This window comes from Strix uralensis, chromosome Z, assembly GCF_047716275.1.
Source record: "Strix uralensis isolate ZFMK-TIS-50842 chromosome Z, bStrUra1, whole genome shotgun sequence".
In the NCBI taxonomy this organism is placed as follows: domain Eukaryota; kingdom Metazoa; phylum Chordata; class Aves; order Strigiformes; family Strigidae; genus Strix; species Strix uralensis.
Window position 1 is genome coordinate 38,009,408 of NC_134012.1, and position 8,935 is coordinate 38,018,342.

The 8,935-nt window shown below is 38.7% G+C and overlaps 1 long non-coding RNA gene across 1 annotated transcript; it reads right to left on the reverse strand.

The window, feature by feature from the left end:
* Window positions 1-3,082: 3,082 nt before the first annotated feature.
* On the reverse strand, window positions 3,083-5,970 carry LOC141937432 (uncharacterized). The gene is made up of 3 exons (XR_012626961.1): window positions 5,847-5,970; window positions 4,684-4,831; window positions 3,083-3,167 (listed from the first exon to the last, which is right to left on the reverse strand). It is a non-coding gene; the product is annotated as an uncharacterized LOC141937432 (long non-coding RNA).
* Window positions 5,971-8,935: the final 2,965 nt, after the last annotated feature.

Here is an 8,935-nt window from a genome sequence, read left to right on the forward strand (position 1 = left end):
CAGGAGTAGAATTGATATGACTTTCATCTTAACTCTGCTGCTCCTGAGGAGCTAGGCAGTAATGGGAGCTTTTGAGAGAAAAGTATAACCTTTCTCTAGCCTATCTTTAAGGAACTCTCCCTTCCCCTTCTACACCGGAGAAGTTGTGCAAGTAACGAGGTCCAACCAGCAAGCTACAAGCCAAATTCAACCTACGAGAGACTTCTACATCACCACCTGTTCTCTGGAGGAAGAGCAGGCACTAAGGCAGCCCGCTGCCCACAAGCTGAAAACCTTGTCTTGTACCTGCTCACAGCCAAACCGCACGGACTGCACAGGGAGGGTGGGACGGAAAAGTCAGTTTGCACAATTTTTCTTCCTCATCAGCACTTACCTTCCACCATCCACCCAACCTGTTTTTCTTAGCAAAACCAGCAAGTTAGAGCTGTGGTCTTCCCAGCTCCTGCATCTCTGTGGCAGCAGTTTAGCTGGGACTCTGAGTGGGAACACGAGCACCACTGCATTCCCAAAAATGGAGTTGGCTAATAAAAACATTTTTCTTTGTAACTGCTACTTCATGAGAGTTAGCAATCAAAAAGTTACGTAGGAATGGCTAGCGTCGTTAGCTAACAAAGTTATACACAAGAATCCTGCAGTGGAAGAAAGCAAATCCAATTTGCCCTGCTGTTTCTCATCCATTTAAAAGGGTTTATTTATCTTTTTTTCAAGTGACTTATCTAATAATCAGCCACTTCATAAGCATTGGTGAGAGGCAGGATTTCAAGAGCATGCAGCTGAAGTCAGATATAGCTATTCACGTGATTATGTTACACATCTTTCATTTCTACCAAAAGCCACTAAATCAGGTGATCTGATCACCGAGAAAGGTATTTGCAGAAGAAAACTTTAGAATTGTTCAGACAGCAGGATACATTTTCTTCCCTATTCTGCATTTAGCAAAACCCATACAACTGCATAAAATTTTTAAATTTCAGTTTTGTACCTACCTCACTTAATGAAGAGGCACTGCTAAGACATCGAGATAATGAATAATTCCTTTTAACTTCATCATATCTAACTGGAATACTTTGTCCAAGTAAAGGATTAGTTCTGCTTTGTTTTTCCATGAAGTGTAAATATTTAGAATGAGAAAAGATTATGCTAAACTGTAAACCTCAAAATATTTTGATTTTTCTAAAGCTACAATACAAAAGCTCAAGTGCAGACAGCTAATGAACACCTGGGCTGAAAGACAACACAAGTCGAAGGCAGTAACCTCGACTCACGATGCCATCATAAGACGTGCCCTGGTGGGTCTCACCAACAGTCTGTCTAGTTCAATATTCTGCCCCAAGAGTGGCAAAGGGAGATGCTATTTAAGGATAACGTGTGTGATCCTGGTCACCTTGTCATCTGTTCTCTCCATACTCTCCCAGCATTCTCAGCTGTTGCATTAGAATTGTCAGAGTCTACACCACTGCCTAACCCTCAGAGTATCCATTTAAAAATATATTTATGGATTTCTACTACAAAATTTTTCTAATCCCTGCTGACAGTACCTGTTGCCACCACCTCCAGAAGATTACTAGCTGCTTCATACAGGAATATGTTATTTTAACTGTCTTAAAATTATCTCCTATTAGTTTCATGAAGCGCTGCCCAGTTCTTGCAGGATTTTACCAAGGACAGTTGTGCCTTCTGTCTACCCATCGCAGCCATGATTTTGTAAACCTCAGCCCCACAACCCTCTGGTGGCCTTAACCTCTCCTAATCAGAGTGCCAGCTTCTTAGCCTCTCCTCACAAGGCAGGAGACACACATCGTCCTGATCACCTTAGATTTTCTTCTTTATCTCCACTATATCTTTCCTGAGAATTATTTGACTTCCCCCAAAAACTCTACCCCATTCACTTCACCACCATAACAGTTTCTCACATGATAATCCTGTTAGTAGCCTCTCCTTACTCATAACATCAAGTACTGCTGCTACTGGCTTGAGGTAAATACTTCAGCACCAACTGTTCACAACAATTCTTCTCTAGAACTAATTTTATAGCAAAAATAACTAATTTTATGGTGCTCTCCTAGCTGCCATTACAAAGCTATATAAAGCAATAACCATTCTGACAGCTACTCTCTACTCCCTCATACATCACAAGCTTTATCTATTCGGCACTAGCTGAACTGATGAAGTAGCAAGAAACTGGCCAGTCTTCTTTGGCAGTAGACAGGAAAGAGATGAAGAGATGCATTTTATCATTCAGTCCAGTTCTGCCACAAGAGGAGAATCGCATCTTCTAGCAGCCAGGGGAGGGTCTGCTAGGAGATCCATGTTCAGCTCTCTTCATTACTAGTTAGCAATGAAGTCACATAGCATTAATTCAGTTTAACAGGAAAACTACCTCACTGAATACTGCTCATGTAGCACACAGGGATTTGGTCAGAATCAGAAGGCTCAGTACAGGTGCAAGCCTTTTAATTTTTGTTCAGGAAATATGCAAAGTCGATCTTTTCTTTGTGTAAACTTCAAATATTGTTTTGTTTTTAAGTAAGATGAAAGATACTGTTCTGTTCTTGTGAACCCCATATGGACTGGCAGCTCTAATTACAGAACCATCTCTATTACCACACTATAGGTGATATCGGGAAAGTTGTTTGAGCTGAAATCCCCTTACCAGTGACATAACCAAACAGAGGTGACATCACAAATATTATGTCTTCAGATCTCTAGAACCTGGATTAGTTAACTAGTTTTTCCCTCGGGTACAGAAGTTTTATAGTGTATAGAGAGGTGATGTTCTATTAACTAAAGTACTTCTTATTTCTGAGAGGGGACTTGAAAGAGGGAGAGGGAAGAATGAACAAGAACTCAGAACTAATGATACAGCTAAAGTACGAAGAACTACAGGAAGTAACTTTTGGGAGATTCCCCACATTGCTGAAATATATAGTGAGCAAACAACAAAACAACAAAGTTATTAACAACATATCATTAGTACATACTTTCTACAAATATAACAAACATACCTCTTTGTTTACAGACTGATCTATTTTATCTTGTCCTTCAGGTAAAGGTACTTCTGCCAAAGACTGAAGACTTTTACGGTTAACGCGTTGTTTCAATTCCTTTATAAAGTCATCTTTCTCAGCCACCTGTTTTCTTAGTTCTTCTGTATCAGTTTCCTTATCCTAATAAACATAGCAAAAATTGCCACAAATTGCAGGATTGGCAAAAGAAATTAACATGTGCATGAGCATCATTACAATTACTCAGCAGCATCAGTTTTAGAATTGCAGGCTCAAACAGCCAGCTGTCCAACAAAAAGCCAACAACTTCATGTATGAGTGGCCTCTATTTAAAGTCAAGAAAGGTCATATAACAGCCTGGGAAGATGTAACGCAAAATTTTTATTTTACTCTACTTATGTAGGGTTATAAAAGTTCACCTCCCATTTGCTCATGAAGTTCTTGGTTCTGTGAAAAAGGCAGCAGATGTGATAGTTGTTTCAGATTTCCAGTCCAATCAAATCGCAATCAAATGATCAAATGGACTTGAGTGTTTATTTGAACTAATAAGTTTTTTGAAACTTCAGTTACTGTTACAAATTCAGTTTCAGAAAAGCATAAAGCTTTTTTTATATTAGCTGCAAACAATTTCAATATGTTTGAAATAGAGCCAAAACTTCTACAAACCATCTGAACTGTTCTGACAGTTTAGTTTGGCATAGTTAGTACTATCTTATGGCCTTAGTAGACTTGAGATGTAGATCTTAAAAAGCTCACACCGAACTAGTTTCACTACAAATATACAAAAGCAAACCATGCTTCAAATTAGAAAAAAATGTGTCTATACTTATACTCTTTGTGAAGAGAATTTTTGTCAAGAACCACCACTCCTGCTTGCCCACTTTTTGATTTTATTACTGGAAAGTCTCAGGCAAGCAAAGTCACAGACAAAGTGAAAGTAGTCCTAAGCTCCTAACATCCCCCTGTACTGATTGCAGGTCCAGAAGGTCATTGCTAACTACTTCTAGATGCAAGTATAGCTTTAGATTGTACAGATTCGTATAATAATTTCATATGCTCAGGAAATTACAACCTTGATACAGTCCAGTGACTAGGCAAGGTATCCGCCTTGTTATCAACTATCAGTCACTCTACTTTGAAAGTGATATGGGAGCAAACCCACTAGCATTTTGACCAAGTATTTTTACTGGAAAGAAGCTTTTTTTGTCAACTACTGCCTGCTTCTTCTCTTCCTGCTAAAGCCTCATAGGCTTTTTCCTCCCCCCCCCCCCCCCCCCCCCCTTTTTTTCAGAAAAGCCAAGCAAGAAATCTTGTTTTTCAAGGTATGTTTTCTCAGCTTCATTAAGTAGCAATTCATTTAAGCATAGGTTACTTATTGGTGTTTTACACACAAGATGAAGTTTGAAGAATTCACAGCAAGGTGGTGGTGGTGATAGGACAGAAAGGAACAGGCACTTGCACTTCCATTAGGTATTATGCTTTTTCATTTTGTGACACTCCTGTTCTTCCCTTTTCACACGGAGAAGATCTCATGTAGGCTTTGCCATGTGATAAAGTGAGGGGACTTTGACAAAGGCCAGCTCCCCTCAAGCGCCCACACTGTTAACACTTGACACGAGATCTGCTCTGTACCAAAGACTTACGCTAGAGGACTCTGCTGAGACCTCCAGTCACTTACAATTTCTGCTTGTTGCTCTACCAACGTTTTCCACAAATTTTCTCATTTCTCTGTTGCAATGGCTCTCAGCTTCTTTCACTTGACTTATGAGTCTCATTTTCTCCTCCGGCCAGTTCTTTCTATCAGTTTGATACTTTGCCTCATTCTCCTATTTTAGTGGAACCAGAAATAAAGCCATAGGCAGAGATTAAGCGACACAAAAAGAAGTCTTAAAATCCAAATTACCGTTAAACACATTAGTTTCAAAAAGATATCAGAAATACTAGCACAGTTTTACTCCAGCATATTCCCAAGTGCAAGTATTACATTCTCGTTTGTTTTTTCCATTTAAAACAATTGTTTAGCAGTTTTCAGAATTTATTATTCAGACTGGCATGTCTTCAGGGAACAGACTATTTTTCCTCTAAAAATGCTCTGGGTAAGTCACAAACACTATTAAAGTTACACCAAAGGTAATGGCAAAAAGACCCTTTTTACTTACAAATTCCCAATCTTTTATACTGCCTTGCAGGTCATGTTAGGAAACCTACTTCAAGACTGAAAAGCAAAAAATGCAGCACAATTTGAATGGGAAACAGAGATAGTGTGTAACCAGGAACGTCACTTCAATCCACAGCAACTTTGCCTCCTTCTCTACCACAATCAAACCTCTTGTCAGACATTCTCCCACACAAGACAGAAGGCACCTGAAAAGCCGCCTGGGAAAAAAGGCTACTTTCTAATCTAAGGAGAATTAAGAGGTAAACCCTCAGCCTAACGGGAAGGGCTTACAGATCACACAGCAAGCACAAGATCTTTAAAGTGTCCAATTTATTTGCCCAAGCAACTGATGGGAAAAAGGTTTGAAACAATCCAGCTCCTGACATCTGTTCAGGACAGCTGTAAGAGGAGCCCAGCTAGAGAAGCACCGTCCATGGCAGCACACCACAGTGAAGGGTGCACTCCACTGTGGGGCATCAGTGATGCTGTGTATTACAAAGACACTCCATCCAGACTTTGCTGCACTGACGCACTGCAGTTTTTAGAGGAGGTTTCCTTCACCAGTGTAAGAACTTGCCACATCATGCCCTAGCTCTTGAAGATAGTGACACAAAAAAAATTTAGACTCCTAAATGAAAGTTATGGTTTTAAACCTAAGTATGAATTACATCACCATGTTTTACCTTCAGTTCTTTTTGCAGCTTTATTAATTCCTCATTTTCATCTATGCTTTTTTCCACGGTGTTGCTCATCTTTTGCCGCCAGTCACTATTGCTCTGGTTATTCAGCTCTCTATATTTCTGCTTCCATGCTTCCAGTTCTAGTCAGTACACAAAATGAGGTTATATAACACACAGTTTTAAATGCATATTTGACCACATTCACATCCTTCTACTGAAGTTACTTGGATTTATCAGCTATGACCACAAAGGGACAACAGAAGCCTTTAACTGTTAGAAGTTTGTTATGTAGTATATAAAATTAATGCCTAAATAACACTCAACAAATCAAAACAGAGATTTAAAGCAGCTATCACAATACATCCAAAACAATTTTGCCTCCTTGCTGCTGTTTTCAGGTTTTGGGTGAGGTTGGGTGCTGCTGGGGGCGGGGGGCGGTCGCTGCGCTCGGTAAGCCACGGCTGCATTTTACCCGCTTTTTGGACTCACTACTGTTACTGTTGTTTTCTTGTTATGTTTAGTAAATTCTTTCTTTTTATTCAACCTACGAATTTTCTTCTTTTTGTCCCTCCCCTATTTCACTGGGGAGGGGAGGGGGGAGGTGAACGGCTGCCACGTGGCGACTGGCTGCCAGCTGAGCTCAAACCTCAACACACACAGATCTGAAAATAAATTTACAGATGAGCCCCCATCCTAGTTCCCACCATTCTCTCCCAAAGTGCCTTCATCACAAGCAATTTCCCCCATTTCCTGAGATCTAAAGCTCTATTAGAAAGAAATAGAGTATCTCTACAGAACTTTCCAAATCCAGAATTCTGAAGTGATTCTCATCCACTCGATTTAGGTGAGCATTTCAGTGTTAACGTCAGGCTAAGGGTTGTATTATATGAAAAACTAACTATTGTTCAACTGCTGAGTGTTTATCAAACCTGCAGAAACTGTTGTTGTGCTAGTTCATGTTTCAGTGTTTGATGTTGTTAACATGGCCAACTAAAGTGGCAAATAAATACCAATATCGAGTAAGTTAACACTGATATAGCAAATCCAGTCTTTCTTTGGGGCTTATGTTTCTTATTCTGAGGCTGTTTCTTTGCTTTCAAATATTCCTGCTAATAATGATTCAATAAAAATTAGTTCCTGACTGTAACATTTTAATGCCCAGGTTGGATTTTCTCAGTATTTTAAAATATAAATATGCAAGACTCTCCAAATTAGATAACATCACAACTCATTATGTTGCCATTCCACACCCAAAAAATGGCGCAGTAAGGGCTTTTTCTGACCTTTACACACTTTCTCATACTGTTTGGAGATTTCTTCCAGCTTCTCATTATTTGGCTGCTTCTAAATATCACATTGAAAGCGAATTAAAGAAAACATGTCAAAAACATATTGAAAGAAACAAATATACATGCTACATATTAGTAGCTTTTCATTCTGAGCCTCAGTAAGTATTAAATGAAGTATTTAAAGACAAACAGTCGAGAATAAGTAAGTTTTTCATGTAGTGAAAGGAGCATTCAAGCTGACTAAAAAAGTGTTTAGAAGACATTACTACTAACATATCTAAGCGTCACTGATCAGAATCAGGGTATCTGCAGGTATTAAGTATGTATTTACTAGGCAGATTACTCGATTTAAAACAATTTGCCAAGGTCCTGCAGTGAGAAGTTCTTTAAACATCTTTCATTCATCCATTAAGACTAATTTCATCTGGCTACTCTTGTTTTTACCCCTATTTCTGTAGGCTTTCTCCTGTTGGTTGGAAAATTTGCCTCATTACTGGATTACTTAAAAAAATTAAAAGCAAGTAAAATTTAAAAAAATAGAATACCTTTTTAAATTGCAGGATTGTGCGCTGTTTGATCTCTAATTCTTTACTAAACTGGTTTTTAATTTTCTGAAGTTCATTAACTTTGTTCCTCAGGGATTTCTCCTCAGATTGCATTCTACACACCTGTAACAATGCATAAAGACAGCAAGCAAAGCTAACATTTAGCTATAAGCCTTTTACAATCTCTGCAGGTTATCGAAGTAAAAAAATACTTTCATCAAGAATCAAATTTTCGCAAGCATCTTTGCTAAATTTCAGGGGCTAGAAGGGCACTATGCTGTACATCCTGCCTAGGGAACAATTTTCACCACAGAACAGAGTATTAAGTTTGGCAGGAAAAAAACGAAAAACAACAAACCACACCACCAAAACCAAACCACCAGGAAATAGCCTAATCGAACTACAAATTCAGTTGTCCTTTAAAAAAAAAGTGTTTCCTGACATGCGATCCCATCCACTCCTTGCTACTTCCCAAAGGATTATACACTGCATGTTGAGTCGGGAAAAAGTCCTGAAATGTTACGCTGCTGGGGAAGACATTAATACTCTTTTAAGGCTCCACTTTCAAGCCCAAACTCTTGCAATAGTCTTCTGGATTCTAAGTTCTTGTGATATCCCATGAGGTTCTAAGAAATTCTACTGCTTAATAACTAAATACTAACAATCAACATTAGTAAAAGTTATTCCATTTTTTCATTTATTTTCCCCAAAATAACAGAAAACATCTCAGATTTTAAAAAGTCTCTAGAAGTTTGTGCTTTCCTTTTCCAATTAATCCATCTTTTCCTCCCAGCGATGAGCATTTTCCAAAAGTCTGAATTCTGAGGCTTTGAAGTCAGCACAAATAACAACAGAAGGCTACTGTTGTTACGATGATTACAAAGTCCTCCTCCATAACCAGGTTAACCTACTTTTGACAAGCCTTTTTCAAGTGTATTAATAAAATTTACTTCCCCCCTTCAATATCAGTGCTAATCCATGTTTTGACACCTTATCTTTAGCTCACAGCTCAATGGCAATGTAACTTTAGATTCACTCTTACTCTAAATGGATGGCTGAACACAGCCTTGTTATGAATCACTTTTAACAGCTGTAGCTTGAGACTTGTGAAAACAGGTTTTACTAACAGAACCCCAAACAAACTTGCAGAAGAAACATTTGCCCTAGGGTTACAAACCTGGTTTTGTACTTGCTGAATTTGTTTCTTGGCATCAGAAAGTTTCTCTTTCAAATCTGCATATTCTTCCTCTTTCCTCTG